Source organism: Lissotriton helveticus, chromosome 6 (genome assembly GCF_964261635.1).
Source record: "Lissotriton helveticus chromosome 6, aLisHel1.1, whole genome shotgun sequence".
Taxonomy (NCBI): domain Eukaryota; kingdom Metazoa; phylum Chordata; class Amphibia; order Caudata; family Salamandridae; genus Lissotriton; species Lissotriton helveticus.
The window spans coordinates 163402205-163416188 of NC_136067.1; the positions used below are offsets into that span (position 1 = coordinate 163402205).

Here is a 13984-nt window from a genome sequence, read left to right on the forward strand (position 1 = left end):
ATGCCAAGAGTGATGTTTATATGTGAGGTCATAAGCAGGGCATGGCGAGTACTTCTGTTAATGAGGGAATGCTGAAGGTCTCCAAGCGTATTCTTAGAAACCATTGAGAAGTATCTAAAGACAGATTATTCTATCTATCTTTAGCAAACATCTTTTCTTTAAAGAGTTTTATATAGCGCGGACTAGACTCGAAGATATTAGGTATCAGAGCGCTTTACATGAGCACCAGCTTTGTTACAGATGAACACATTCATTTTTTTTGTTAGGCACAGGGAGATTAAGTGATTTGCCCAGAAGCACAGGATGTTGAGCATTGCTGCCGAGACTCAAACCTAGTTCACCAGCTTCAATGTCGACCGCTCTAGTTGTAAGGTTACATCCTCTCCCCAATGACACCCAAGTCATCCAACTCAGAAGGGACAATGGCTTAGTCAACCCTACTGGGTAATCGCTTGTATTCTGCAGAATATTTGTCAATTGCAGGTGTAATTACTCAGTAAGCTTAGCAAACATTGCAAACATCTGGCAAGTGAATTGAACATTAATAGCGGCCTAAGACTAGCTGCCAGCAACTGGCATCTTAGGCAAACCATACAGTCTGCAAACTCGTAGTTTTTATAGATTTTATGTTTTTTTCTCAGATTTGGGTGCCTCTTGTAAACACTTAGGGACCCATTAGGATGGCGGGCGGATCGCCCCGCCAGGCCGGCGGTAGCCACCGCCGGCCTGGCGGGAGCGATCCACCTGCCATCCATGCCGGAATGACCCCCCGCCATATTAGTATGGCTGGGGGGTCCGCGGCAGACGGAAAGACCGTCTGCCGCTTTTCGGAAAAGGGTTTATATGGTGGCGGTGTCTATCAGACACCGCCTGCCTTATTAGGATGGGCATTTAGCAATGCCTTGAAAGGCATGCGGAGTCTGCTTTGGGGGCCCGTTGCGGGCCCCCAAGGACTCCTGGGGGGGTGCACATGGGCGGTACCTATGGACAACACAGCAGGCACCGCGGGGTGCCTGCCATGTTGTGCATGGAAGTGCACAGCATGCCTTCCTGCCATTGTGGCGGGCGGTGCTGAGTGCACCGCCCGCCACAATGGTAGGAATGCTGGATGCGCCCGCCACTGCGGCGGGCGCATCCTAATGCCACCATCGGGACCCCCGCCCTTATGGTGGGTGGTCCCTTTTTCCGATGGGATGGCGGGCGGACAAAGTCCGCCCGTCATCCTTATGGGGGCCTCAGTTCGCCAACATGTACAGACTGTCCCTGTTGTGCATTAATATCTAACTGATCTCTCAGTCGAAAACAGTTGTAAAAAAGTTTCACACAACTTTCATGTTGAAGGACACAGAATCCATTTTATGATTACTAGCTGAATGACCATTACATGAGTGTTTGGATAATTAGTTATGTGGGACAAAGGACCACATGTAATCATTCTACAAAGACTAGATCCAAACATAACATGCATGGGGATATTTTCTTAGACTGTGATCTGATACACCCCGAATTTCAGCACAGGGTAGAGCAACCTTTCTACATAAAGTCACCCGATCCTACCAATTTTCTATGCTCACCCCGGGAAATAATGAACAATGCCTAGGCTTTCCTGTTTTCAGTTTCTATTTTTGGTAAATTCTGGTGTTTTTTTTTCAGTGTTTTCAATATCTTAAAAAACAGTTGTTATCAGTGGTTACACATTTTCGCGCCACTAAAAACAACAGAAAAAGTGTTTTTTCCGGTGTTTATGGAACATTTTCCTTTTAATATTGCTTGCTTTCTGCACTGAAAGAACATGGTATATAGACAGTGTACTTATAGTGTATATGAGGTCCAACTAGATTTTTGCAAATTAATTTTATTGTAGTACACCATACAATATTGTCAATGCCTTAAAGCACTGGAAAAGGCTATGCTCTGTTTAGTCAAATGTTATTGGTCAATGTATAAAAGAAAGCTTGTAGCACGCAGGGCACCATGTTGCCAAAATGTTATTTATTAACAATAGTCAAGGAAGCCCAACTCGCATGCTACTTATGTCTCCACAGTAGAATTGTCTAGTTTAATTGCCATTTTAACAATAGCAGTAGCATCAGCACCCTTGATGCCCAGATTTATATGACCCTTTAAGCACAGCTGCGTAGACTACGACAATAGGGTCAAGAAGTGTAGGCTGTTTATATACGTATTTATGTGTGCCAGTCCCAAATTGGCATCAGTTCGCCATGGGAGCAGTATTATTTCCACAGTATTATGTAGACAACGGATGGTACAGTATGCATGGTATTATTAAGTTTTCAGTTTTGGAGTCTTTAAAATATATCAATATCACAAACAAAATGAAGGTGATTATATCTATTTATACACATAGGTATAATCTATCTATCGATATTAGATATTTTCTAAGCCGGTGTCAGACTAAACTCTTTATTCTAAATTCTTAAAAGGTATACATAATGCACATCAATCTTAACAATGCCCAAGATAAATTTCACGAGTGATCATTGATTAAATGTCAATTTCTGAAACGATATTAAGAGAGCTAGTGTTTAATACAGAGATAAGGTTGTTATATTACAAGTTGCTCCGTATACTTACGGAATGAGGTAGCATAGTTGTCAAGCAAATCGCCGCTCGTGAAGACCATTTGGTCATCCAGGCTTCAATATCAGGGTATTAAAAATCAAATCAGCGAAAGGCGCGGAAGGGATGCGGGGTTGTTTGAAATCTGCAGAGCTGTCAGAGTAAGAGCTCGCTTCAGGAGGGTGAGGTCGACATGTGATGCTGAGGATGGAACCAAGTCCACCTAAGAAGACCTTCAAATCCGGGAGGGCATTAGATACAGAGACCGTGCTTTCCTGTTGCGTAAAAGCGCCCAGAGATCAGCATCTCTCCTAATCCCCAGTGTGAATCGAGTTCAAGGTTGCTAGTGTTTGTGTGATTTGCAGTATTAGCTGTTTCTAAGCGGCGCCTTGATGGTGTTTTACATGCTTCATCTGCATTAGGTGAATAAAGCAGCAATAGAGAGATGACGGGTAATCAAATGAGACCATCTTGAAATAGAGTTGATTGCAGTATCATAAGCAATTCAGTGACAACAGAACAGCGCTAATCAGTAAGAATCCTCAATGGATAAGAAGAAGGGAGCATACTTTATAGCCCAAAGCAGAAGAGCCGAAAAGAAAAAGAGTACATTTCAAGGGTATACACCCGTTACGACGCAACTTTTACTCCGCACTACCATTACAACGCGGGCATTACAACGCATGACATTACAACGCATTGCGCTGGGGGGCGCTCTAGGATAAGAGGTAAGTTTAATTTACTATCCAACACCTTCCCTAGGGTCCACGGGGACTGGAGTTAGAATAGTAAATTATACTTACCACTATCCAGCACCCCAAAGCGCTATGCGTTGTAACGGTATTCGTTGTAAATACCGCGTTGTAATGGTATGCGGAGTAAAAGTATGCGTTGTAACGTCATACATCCCATTTCAAGAGTACAGGGGTTCAGGGTTCCTGCTCATAATTGATGCTATATGCACAGACAGGCTCATTGGGCAAAATTACAAAACATTTTATGACTGGCGCTACTTCACAGCCTTGGTGGTAAGTTAAGGTTGTGATTGCTCAACACACCTTTTAACTCCAAACTATGAAAACAGGATACTAGAGGGGGTAAACGATTGCAAAAACTTTTGTCTACATTTGTTGTGTGGTATTTTGTTGTGATAATAATGTGCTCTGTTTTATACTACTGTTTTTTTTGTGTTGTGTGCCTTGTGTACGTTAATATGTTGTTATGTTATGATGTGTATGTTATTGTGTTAATGTGTTATGTTCTGTTGTTTACTTTAGAAATGTCAACAAATGCTGCTACGTTTCCAGTCTAAAGCAGCATGTGCCTTCAAAGCTCGTGTGAAACAACCATTTACCACTAAGGGGATAAAATAGCGCTGCTCGAGCTTTTCAGCTATTTAAGACACCAGTCAGCCCAAAACTGTGGCTAAGACTGTGTCTTAACTAATTGCTTCCGGGTCTTCAGAAGCCAGTTATAGTCAAGGCTCGTTACAGAATCGGTGTTGAAGTCTAACAATTGGGCTCTTTTTTTCTCTAGGACTACCATCCACACTATCATGACTTCTCATTTTTTTCTGTTCCATCTTTATACACAATCTGTTTTTTCCTTTATGATAAGACTGAATTGATTTGCATAACTAAGAAACTGCGTTATTTCCTCATTCCAAATGTTTTTCCCTTTGATAATGGGTGTTTAAACACATGTGCTCTGTTCCTGTTGTCTGTGATCCCTGATATTGGATTAAAGATAATTTAAAGAATATTTTTGCTCAGTTGTCAGAGTCTGTCTATCACGTAGGCTTTAAAAGCTATACTTATTTATTATTTATTTAAAAGTTTTATATAGCGCTACTAGACCCGGAGGTATCAGAGCGCTTTACATGAGGAATTTAGCATTTAGCATATTACAAACTTTACAGAATTTACATGAAAGATCGTTGCGAGGAAGAGGAAAAACAAGGTTATAAAAATACATCTATTGATTAGATCATTACAAAAACAGAAGATATTAAGGAGCAATGGGAGCGAGGGAAATAGGGGTAGGGGAAAAGAGGGAGCAGGGAAACGTGGGAATGAGTGGGAGCAGGGAGAAAGGAACTGACAAAGGACGGAACAAGACGGCAGGTCAGGATCAGAGAAGAGGGTGAGAAGGAAGATGGGGAGAAGAAAAGGGGTTCTGAGAGAGGGAGAGGAGGTCATCGGAGGAAGATATAAAGAGACAGCAGCGAAAGGACGAGGAGTGCCATGCACCAATGTCCGGCTGGGTAGGTGACGGCCGTGGGCGCCAGACTCCTCTATAGCCGAACTAAGCGGCTCCACCGGGCATCGGCCATGTCGTCTCAACGTCTTTACATAAGTTTCCAAAAAATTATAGAATTACACCAGTTACAAGTTACATGAGGAATTTAGCATTTAGCATATTACAAACGTTACAAAATTTACATGAAAGATCGTTGCGAGGAAGAGGAAAAACAAGGTTATACAGATACATCTAATGATTAGATCATTACAAAAACAAAAGATATTAAGGTGCAATGGGAGCGAGGGAAAATAGGGGTCAGGGAAAAGGGGGAGAAGAGAAGGGAAACGTGGGAATGAGTGAGAGCAGGGAGAAAGGAATGGACAAAGGACGGAACAAGATGGCAGGTCAGGATCAGAGGAGAGAGTGAGAAGGAAGATGGGGACAAGAAAAGGGATTCTGAGAGAGGGAGAGGAGGTCCTCGGAGGAAGATATAGAGAGACAGCAGCGAAAGGACGAGGAGTGCCATGCACCAATGTCCGGCTGGGTAGGTGACGGCCGCAGGCGCCAGACTCCTCTATAGCCGAACCAAGCGGCTCCACAACACACCACATTATGCCACTGCCCCACGTCACTGCACTGGACACCAAGTTTGCAGTACGGAGCACAGCAGCCACACTGCTCTACAACATACCTTAGAAACATTGCCAAAAGCCAATAGCTCTTGCTAAAGACTTATAAGGACCCAAAGGCGAGACCTATTGGCTACGCCAACGCTTGTTTAATTCTGCTGAGACTTTATCGTGTTACATGCTGTTTGGTGTATGATTCACGGCAAACATTGTCTGCCCTTGTTTTAAAAATGTACAAGGAAAAGAGATACATAGTTTCACTGAGGCTTCTGGTTGTCGTGGGAACAGGTGAGAGGGTCATTGTGAAGAAGATTCTTTGGAATGTTGGTGTTTAAACTGTGGATGACAGTTGAGGGGGAGGGGGGCTCACACTAGCCTCAGCTCCACTCCTCCCGTGTAGAGACGTCGATAGAGACTGAAGAGCGGGAAGAGCCTCTGTGTGAAGCGGGCCTGCGGGAAGGAGTAGAGAGGCTCCATGGAGTCAGCATTGTACAGGGACAGCAGCCCCCCCTCGTAGTCCAGATACACCCCCAGCTTCCGGGGCTTCTCACGAGGGAACAGATGGGTCAGAGGGGAGGTGTGAGCCCTGTACTGATCATCCCACCCCTGCACAGCCCAGACTCCACCCTCAGGTGACCATGTGAAGATTCCCTTCCTGTCCACAGACTCTGCTGCGACCCCCACCTCCCACACTCCCCCCTCCTCCTGCAGCAGCTGCACCTCCCAGTAATGTCTGCCAGAGGTGAACCCCTCGCTCCCCAGCACACAGGGGTAGCGGGTGAATCTCTTGGGGGTGTCTGTCAGGGTCTGCCATGTGCCCGTGTATCTCACCCGTCTCCCCCCCTCAGACAGGAGGAGCTGAGGATGAGCCGTGTCAGGATCCAGAGTCACCATCACTTTTTCCTTCGGAAGAGTGCCCAAAAATGCACAAATCACTGCTATAAGAATAGCCAGGATGCCCAGAAGAATATGACCATAACTTGTCCACAGGTGACACGTCGAGGAGATTTTCACTTGCTTTATCTTGTCCAACAGGTAGGTTAGCGGAAGGCTAAATTTCTGTATACTTAGCCGTGTTCCAGCAGAATTAGCCTTAGGTTTCCGATGTTTTATATTATCAAACCTGTGAAATATTCTCTTTATGCCCTTCAGTAGCTCAACATCCTGCTGCTGACACTTCTCCTTTATGTTGCTGATCAGGTCCATCAGTGCTGGTTTCTGATTCTCCCGCTCACTAATGCTTCTAAGGACCATCTGTAGACTTTTATCATGCTTTGTTTTCATACTGCTAAGCTCAAGTTGTTTCTTCTGCTCCAGACACATTTTCGTCTCCTCAAATGTACTCAGGATTTTTATCTCCTTGTTCTTGACTGCTTCCTCCATCTCTGTTATCCTTTTTTGATCTTTGCAGTGAAGCACCTCAATGTTCTCCAGACTGTTCATCAATGTGGCCAGACAACTGTGAAGTTTGCCCTTGTACTCCTGGGCAGCCTCGCCAATGGGGCGTGCCGAGTGAGCCTTGTGGCCCTTGCTCTCTCGACAGATGATGCAGATGGGCTCCTGGTCGTCGTCACAGAACAGGCTCAGCCTCTCCCTGTGCTCTCCGCACAGCTCCGCTCCCTTGGGCCCCCTGGTCCGGGCCTGAAGCTGTTTTATCTTTTCGGCCAGGTTCGCCAGCTGCTTGTTAGGGAGGAGGGTTTTATTCGGAAATGTCCCTCTGCACTCAGGGCAGTTGAAGTCTGTCTGCAGCCCCTCCCAGACCGCGGAGATGCAGGACAGACAGAAGGCATGGCCGCACTCCACGCACACAGGCTCGGTGAAATACTCCAGGCAGATGGAGCAGGTCACCTCTTCCTGCAGGCTCAGGAGCTGGTCTGCTGCGGCCATGATGCTGCGAGGAGGAAGACGTGAGGTCCTGTACCATGACCTTCCTGAACACCCTGGGTTGTATTATACAAAGTGCCCTGGGGGGGCAGCGGGCATGTGCACCCGCTTTGTGTGCCCCTGGGTGGCATGGCCCCATGCAAATGAGGAAATCCCTTTGCCTCTGTGCCGGCGCCGTATTACAGACTTGGGCGCAGAGGCAAAGAAGCTGTCAGGAGGCGCACTGATATTGCGCCACCTCAAAGGTGGGGGACTGTCAGTCCACCCCTGATGACAGCCTTCTAGAGGGGCCAAAGGGGGTGCTGTGGACCCCCCATAAATCCCCTTGAAGCAGGTGCAGTCACTCACTGCGCCCGCCTGCAAGGGGATCTTTAATCCCCCTTAAAAAAATAAGCAGGGTGCCACCTGCACAGTGAAATATGGAGCGGCTGCTTCAAAGAGCCGCAATATTTTTCATTTGAATATGCTGCCCCCAGGGCAGCATGAGTTCACGGCTGGGGGAAGCACATTCAACATAACAGAGCGCACTCTTCTGGTTAGCACCAACGCGCACCTTTCGAATTCTATATTACGCCCCTTGCTTTCATACTTCCAGTGTGCCTAGAATTTGGCTTAGACAGACTGATGTACTGGCTAGTAATCTTCGTAATTCGACTACATTACCCAGGAACCTCAAGCCCCCCCATACTGTGTGTTGTAGGTGGAGTTCAATGTGTCTCTGGCTCAGGGTTACAGAATATTCCATGGCCGAGAAAAATCCTTCTCAGTCTCTGCAAGCATACTGTCTATGTCGCTCTCTTCATTCCTCTATTATGTACAGGTCTAAATACAAGCCCCTTTAGTGTCTACATATTTAGTGTAACTACATGTTTACAGTAGTTCTGCAGCCAGCTTATAGTATCAATGAAGGTCCTCATGAAGTACAAGCACACCTAGAACAGCATACAAAGACAACCTTAACTAAATGGTAATTTAGGTATTTTTGGTACGTTTTAAAATATTTCTAATTATATACCAAGAAGCTCCTTCAACTGTGCACAGGGCCTGTGTATGCAGGATGTGAACTTCCGTCATGTGCTGTTCCCAGTTCTGATGCCACAAACCCACATCGCCTGGCTTTCAAAGGTGTTCAAATGATGTACACTGCACCAGTGCCCCCAAACCCACTCTCAGATGTGTGCAGGGGGCACTGAGCACAGGGCATGGCCTTTTTCCCAGGACCCATGTCCCAGAGAGTATTGTGCACAGTTTCCAGTTGTACACAGTGAGCATTTTGCTTAGGACGTAGCCTTCTGCCCTGATTACAGATCCCTTGCCCTCAGAACAAACCCCTTTTTCATGGTCTTTGTTTATATGTATCAGTCAAAATGCACAGCTTTCACCAAAACCTCTACACCGAGTCCTTCTTCCCTCAAACACTCTGTGCAGAACTGTGCAAAGGTTCAGCTGTGCACAACCAGGACTTATCGCAAGTTTGGCTTTTGTCAAACCTCTCCAACCAAGACACCCCTAGCAATATCTACAACCCCAGAGCAGAACTGCCACTGCTGCTCACTTTTACGTTGGTGACATGAAGATGATGGCACAGATGAAGGTTAAATGAACATCACTTTATTAGGTGAAAAGGAACAACCCCTGGCAACCTCAGCCAACTCCAACTGCTTTCCTCACCAACCTTCCACTTCCCTCACCATTTCAACTCCAAAATTCCAATGAGCAAGCTGGAAGCTGGCACACCATGCAAGGCTCCACAGAACATAACAACCCCCCGTTCACATGAACCATTTTGTGCCCTTACAAATTCTCCAATATACATCTACAAAAACAATTAGACTTGCAATGTGAAAAAGATAGGGGGAAAGCCTGCTTTTATGCACAATCATAATCTTCCAACCACTTGGATTTCCTTCTTTCATGAGTAAGTCTTTTCCCCTACTTTGCATACTCTAAAGAACACCAATTAGACTGGGGTAAATTGAATCGTACCACAACTGTTGTTCCAACTGTTACTCCACTTCACTACAAAAGGTGATTTTTCTCATATTGCACCACTTTCCATCTGAACACCTCACCTTGTTACCTTTCACATCCTCCACTTTCTTGTGGTTAGACCGTTTGGAAAACCCTTTCTGCATACCCCTCTTGAACAAACTCTTACATACATACCTTTCACAAAATCTTTATTTGTCCTTTTTATCTATGCCTTTGTGCATACCGATCTGGGATATATCTTCACTTTATCACCACTCTATCAATCTTTGATCACTTAGTCCTTCTCATCCAAGCAGGCACAACATTGGTACATGGTATCCTTCCCTGCAACAGGGAAAATGGTGTCTCCCCAGTGACAGAAAGAGAGGTGGCCCTGTAGTTCCACGATATGTTTTTCACCTGCTGTTTCCAACAGGCATTAACGCACACTGCTAACTGGATATGTTCCCTTAATATTCGATTAATGTTCAACCAAAACATTCACACAAGGGAGTTACACATTTGTTTTATGATGTTTGATTTCTCATCACTTAAGGAAGGATTCAAATTCTACTGAAATAAAATGTGGTCGATTGTCAGATATGACCACACCAGGGCAACCTTCCCTCCTAAAAATGCCTCTGCAAGAGGAAATCACATTGGATGACTTCACTTCTTTCATAATAGCTTCCTAAGGCCATTTTGAGAAGTGATCCATCATTACAAAGGCATTACAATGGCATATCTGCCCTCTTGGCCCAGGAACTCAAATGGACAACAAATATCAATGGCAACCTTTTCCCACACACTTTTTCAAGAAATGCAATGGGATTAATAGGTGTCTCTTGCAACGAATACGATTTGTTGCTACAAGTACAAGGTATACAATTACAAACACATCTTGCCACTTTCTTTTTCATAGCCAGCCATAAAAAATCAGCACGTGCCTCTTTCTTCATCGCTGGCATGCCGCCATGCCCTTTGTGTAGCAATTCTAGAATTCTCAGTTGCAAATTCATAGGAAACATCAATCTATCACACCTCAGAAAGTTCTTCCCCTACATTCTTAAACTCATTTAAATTCACTGCATCTCTTGCCACCTTTGTACCAGGTATTGATTTAATCAATCTCTCTAACACCTCATCCTCCAAGATCACACTACACCATTCCTCTTCACTAATGACACCTTTACATGTTTCGGCCACAACCCATTCATTGTCATCCTTGAAGACATCATTACTCAAGGGTAACCGAGACAAACAATCAGCATTGCTATTCTTAGCACCTGGGTCATATTTGATGGGAAAAGTAAATTCTTGAAGCCGATACAACAATTTGGCAATGCGTGAAGTAGCCCTACCAGCTCTATTTGCTGAAAACAAATCTATCAATGGTCTATGATCAGTGCGTAACTCAAACTGTGTTCCCCATACACATGTTCTAAAATGTTCCACATCCCACCAGCAAGGCAATGCTTCCTTCTCGATGGTGGAATAAGTACTCTCATCTTCCTTCAAGGTGGGTGATGCAAAGGCCACTACTCTTTCACATCCCTCTCGCACCTGCATCAACACAGTTCCCAAACGATAATTACTTGCAAATAACAGTGTCATCCCTGGAATAAAGCTGTTTCAAAGGTACAGCTTTGACAATGGTGTTTTTTACTAGCTCAAATGCTTGTGCACAGGATTCAGACCACATAAATTGTATTACTTTCCTCATTGATGAACCTAATACATGAACCTTCTCAGAAAAATGATATACAAATTTCAACTAATACTCCACTAAGCCTAAGAAGGAACATAGTAGGTCCTTTTCCTTTGGTGGGGGTGCTTTCTCAATGGCTTCTACTAAACCATATTTAGGTTTCACTCCTTCACACAACAATGTATGACCCAAATATTCCACCTCTTCCACCTCAATTTTGTACTTCTCTAAACCAATATTGAGCCCGGCTTGTTCCATCCTCTATAACACACTCCCCAGTGTTTCCTCATGTTGTTCCTTATCGTCACCTCAGACTAATAAATTATCTTGGAAGACTAGAACATTAGCTAGCCCTTGCAATATGCCCTGCATGATTCTTTGGAAAACAGCAAATGTTGGGGCCAATCCAAACGGCACGTGAATAAATTGGTATGCCCCTTCCGGTGTCACATCGGATGTCAAAAGTTTGGATTCAGGATGTAATCGCACCTGATGATAGGCACTGGATAGGTCAAGAGTACGGAAACACCTGGCTTCTCTCACATTCTTCAGCATTTCATTAATGCGAGGAAGAGGATGTCGGTCCACGCATATTGTTTCATTTAGATTCCCTCAGATTTACACACATATGCAGCTTGCCATTACCTTTTTAACCAATACTGTGGGACTAAGCCATCTAGATAATTCAATGGGTTCGATTACACCATTATCACACAACTGCTTCAACTCATTCTTCAATTGTTAACTTAAAGTAAGTGGAACATTCCATACCTTGAGCACCGGGGACATCACTCCTTCTTTTAATTTTATCCAGTGCTCAAAGTTCTGCAAACACCCCAATTTATCAGCAAACAATTTAGGAAATCGAGAACTGCATTTGACTACTTCATTCTGAACCATAAGCAGCATTTGATTGAGGTGATTAGGATCTAATATCATCCCTACTGCCCGTTCTTCTTTCCACCCCAACAAAATGTTATCCCTTTTTCAACCTCATAAACTTTGCCTATTGCCTTCCTTTCCCAGAAATCCAGATTTGCTGTGAAGTAATCAAGTTTCATGTTTATTTTAATTAAGCACAGAGTTAATTAAAACCATTGCACTGGAAGTATTGATATTGATGCATTCATTAAAAGTAAAAAAAAAATCAAAACTACTAAAAGAACTGATTATACAAAATATTAGTGGTTTGTGTGTGGAATACTTTGTGTATAGAACAATAAAATACCAAGATCCTAACGTTTGCAAAGTAAAAAGTCAAATACTGCGTGTTCACAACATAAAGCACCATGCCTGGTGTGTAGTTAATTAAAACCATTGCACTGGAAGTATTGAAACAGATACATTTGTTTAAAAGGGATTTTGAAAATACTGAAACAGCGGATTATTCAAAATAAAAGTGATTTGAGTGAGCAGTACTCTGTGTATGGAGCAATAAAATACAGAGTTTCTAATGACTGCAATGTAAAATACTGAAATTTCACAATGTAAAGCCCCATGCCTTGTAATTACTCTGGCTGGCTGACTGACCATAAAAAGACTGACCCCATGGCCATCGGAGGTGATGAATCAACTTAAAGTGCTTAATGTGCCGACGTTTAGCTGTGCTAAAATTTGCAGAAGGAAGGAGGAGGTCAGGCCTTTAACAAAAGCATGACCACAATTTAGTGTCAATGTGAGCAAAGAATTGTGCACAGAAGGTGAGGGCGCTCTCTCAGCCACTCCAGTGCAAATAGTCCTCTTAGCCCGTAGAGTACCAGTGTAGGTCTACGTTGTAGTTTCAAATAAAGTGCTAGTGCGATTAGAGTCTCGTGCTGAGGGGATTGTGATATCAGATTCGACCAACGTACATTTCAGTCTGATGGTTGTTAGCATATTTAGACCACGCATTTTAATATTAAATGATGGTGGAGCACAGACTTGCGCATAAAATAATTCAACGTACCTAATTCAACTCTGATGTTGAGCAGCCTGTTAAGTGATTAATTTTCAGTTCTAATCTTGGCAAGTTTTTCATCAAGTCTCTAATTTAGATGAATGTCTGAGTAATTGAAGCAGGGTATAAAAGCCTTCCTACAGCTGTGCAATCCTCTCACATTAAATGCTAATCTTAATATAGCTTTGCGATCCTCAAGTTTTGCATCACATATGCAGATTTGGTGCACTATAGTTTAGGTGATTGACCACAAAGTCAACAAACCTCTGTTCTGATAAGTGTAGAAGGGATGGCAAATAGCCAGATGATATTTCAGAAAGGTTCTTTTGATCTGTGCCTTGATGGATACTCTCAGATACGGTTAGGGAGCCAGCTTGTCATAGGATGCTATTGTGAGCCAGTTGTGCTGTCGCTGAGAAAACTCTTGTTTGTCGGCCAGCAGAGAAGTACTCTTAACTCTTCTATTTACAATGGCCTTGACTAAAGAATAGTTAGTTATTGTATACCATTTTTTAATTAAGCCAAAGGTGGTTAAGGAGAGAAAAGATAGAGCCTGGACAGGGAGTGGTCTCTGCGACTGATTTCACCCCAAAGATAGTGATTCAGTGTGCCACCATCGCCTTCTTTACTTTGTGACAGTTTGATAAATGCTCCTTGCCTCGCTAGGGTTTGTTTAGATAGACCAATTTATAATCGCAGTTGAGCTGGGGATGAGTGGCATGGTAGCTGAAAAACCTACTTGAAAAGCCTGATGATAATTTTGTCCAGGTGAGAGGTGTCTCTGCCTTTCAGTGCTTCACTCCCATAGGCTATGGTTGGAACTAATTTGACCTGTATAATTTTCAAAAGAGGTGTATATGTATATGTCACTATTACAGACTTTAGGCGTTTAAAGGCCGCAGTAAGAGAATTCGCTTTCAGCCTCCTATCAATCAATCAATCAATCAATCATAACATTTGTATAGCGCACTACTCACCCGGAAGGGTCTCAAGGCGCTTGGGGGAAGGGGTCCGCTACTGATCGAACAGCCAGGT

General features: G+C 43.8%; 1 protein-coding gene and 1 pseudogene across 2 annotated transcripts in view; one reads left to right on the plus strand and one right to left on the minus strand.

Annotated features, from left to right (window-relative positions):
• The window catches only part of C6H8orf74 (chromosome 6 C8orf74 homolog), a 2015860-nt gene that overhangs the window by 587558 nt on the left and 1414318 nt on the right, over positions 1-13984 (plus strand). The window lies entirely within an intron of this gene.
• Positions 4397-7356, minus strand: LOC144761264 (E3 ubiquitin-protein ligase TRIM39 pseudogene; annotated as a pseudogene). Its single transcript, XR_013595652.1, has one exon. The product of XR_013595652.1 is annotated as an E3 ubiquitin-protein ligase TRIM39 pseudogene (transcript).